General features: G+C 29.2%; 1 pseudogene; it reads right to left on the reverse strand.

The window, feature by feature from the left end:
• Nucleotides 1-957: 957 nt before the first annotated feature.
• Nucleotides 958-2,106, reverse strand: LOC126555558 (uncharacterized; annotated as a pseudogene).
• Nucleotides 2,107-2,424: the final 318 nt, after the last annotated feature.

A 2,424-nucleotide genomic window follows, 5' to 3' on the forward strand; every position in this document is an offset into this window, starting at 1 on the left:
AAAATAAAATAAAAATTATAAATATCAAATATTGAAACACACATTTTTTTATTTTAACGTGTGATGTGATGTCCCCCCGATATCCGCCTATGGTAAATTCACCATTTCCTCATAACGGTATAATAGCTATTTTTTATAGTGTCTCTTATTATAGTAACCTTAATCTCGTATGGTGTAAAGCCGTAAAATCTATGGATAGTCAAAAAATGCAGTTAAAATATTTTCCCGCATTTATTATTCGATTAATTCTTACTCTAAGACCATTATGTGCGAATGAACATTTGTTCAAAGCGTTTTGTATAATAAATCCAGTGGAACAAATTACTTTCATCGGAACAAAGGTATAATATGGGAAAATATATAATTGGATGAAATAGTTTATGGAAAAAATATCCATTGGAACAAATATTTTTCGACTAATATGCGTTGGAACAAATGTACATATGAATAAAGATAAAATTTGGAAATTAATATCCTTGGAATAAGTTGACTTGGAAAAAAAAACTGTGGAACATAAGGTAGTGATCCGTCTTCTTTATTTAATACCCGTTCATGAACATTCCATAATAAAGGTGGAAATCGAGCAGGCCGTCGCCGATTTCTTATTATTCTACCAACATAGAATTCTTCAAACCAATCTAAAAGGGGCAACACTTCTGGAGGTATATGTTCAGTTAGTGCCTCAATTGCTGTATCTAAATCATCAATTTTAACAAATGCCAATGCTAAAATCATTTTTACCGCTATAGAAAAATCTGCGTCATTTTTGTACTTAGATATTAAATCTAACTCACACATTTTTAACCTAAAGTTTTTTGATAGGTGAAACAGGCAACCAAATATTTTAACCCCGGGAAATATATTTTGAAAAGCTTTAATGGCCGCTTGTTCGAAGTCGCATGCTATTGAAATCGGTTTTAACCCGGGTTTTAAGTTTATAATTATTTGTAATAGTTTTTCATATGTTTGTTTTTTTTTGTCTGGTAAAAGCGCATACAGTAAAGGATGTACACCGTTCATATATTTTGCTAATATTACATAAATTTGAGAAAAAAGTGATGGTGCCACTTTGAAAGTACCATCTGCATACCAACTAGTAGATTCAGCTAATATTTCTAAGTTCCGATAACGACCAAATATTAAAATCCTATCTTCACCTGGGCCGCTGTCATGTAGTAAAAATTGTTCCACAATACCCTCTGATGGCGAATACATTTTAAATTCATCAGGTATCACAAGTGTTATCAAGTCTTTAGGTGCATCCGGGGCTGCTTGTACTTACACGACGTATTCTCCTGATTTGTTTTTTTATGGCTCCATCGGATGCTAACTCTCCCTTAAAAATATAGACATAGGCACATAATATTATTTATTTTACATATATCGCATAGACACACACACACACATACACTCATTTCAGTTTGGCGCTTATCTGTGTGACTAATCTGTAGAATGGTATAATACGGTCACCTTAATTTAATTTTAGGTTTATCAATTTTATCTAACAATTGCATCTGAAAAATTATTATTTGTAAAAATACAATTCACGACGAAATTATTTACAAAACGATATTAATTATACCGATATAAATTATCCCTATTGTTTCATTTATTTAAGTTTAGAAGGTTTTGAAAATCGAATTCAAATTTCTTGGTACTATAAGTACAAATATTTATAATAAAAGTATATTGTACGTTTTGACAAAATTACCTATTATTATTATTTTATATAATGAAAAAAATTATATATTATATATATTATGACATATAAATATAAAAATAATGTTAAAATTTTCTATATTTTTTTTACAATATTTACTTTTAATAATTTTTCAAAATTATATAACTATATAATTGCCATAATTTTACAAAAAACTTTGTTTTTGGTCGAAAAGGGAACCAGTTTTTTTAAAATAATAAATATATCCTGCTCCTATATACATACAGTAGATGAGCGTCGATTATCTGCACGTCAATCATTCGGCCACTCACACCAAAATAATCAAAATAAAAATTATGTACCTTGGCTGCTTGTGAAATCCCACTGGTACATTCATTGATTAAACTCGACGTTGGTTCTAGAGTGTCTTTAGCTCGTTGTTTCATACATGTAATTGCCTCGTTTGCTTCAATCAAAGCTGCCTCTGAATCATGGGAATGATCATTTAGAATCTTTAATACCTATAATATTTTCCCTATTATTATTTTAACATTATTAATTTTATTATTGAATAATAAAAACAATTTTTACCTCAGACGTTTCAGTTGATGTATGAATGCGACAAGAACAATCATTTTTGTATCGGAATCTCCAAAATTTTTTTGTTTTATTAAAATTAAATACATCAAATATGTACATATATCCATCATAAGTGAATATTTCTCGACCACGAATGCTCTTTATTCGAGACATTTTCGATTACA

Source organism: Aphis gossypii, unplaced genomic scaffold (assembly GCF_020184175.1).
Source record: "Aphis gossypii isolate Hap1 unplaced genomic scaffold, ASM2018417v2 Contig00911, whole genome shotgun sequence".
Taxonomy (NCBI): Eukaryota; Metazoa; Arthropoda; class Insecta; order Hemiptera; family Aphididae; genus Aphis; species Aphis gossypii.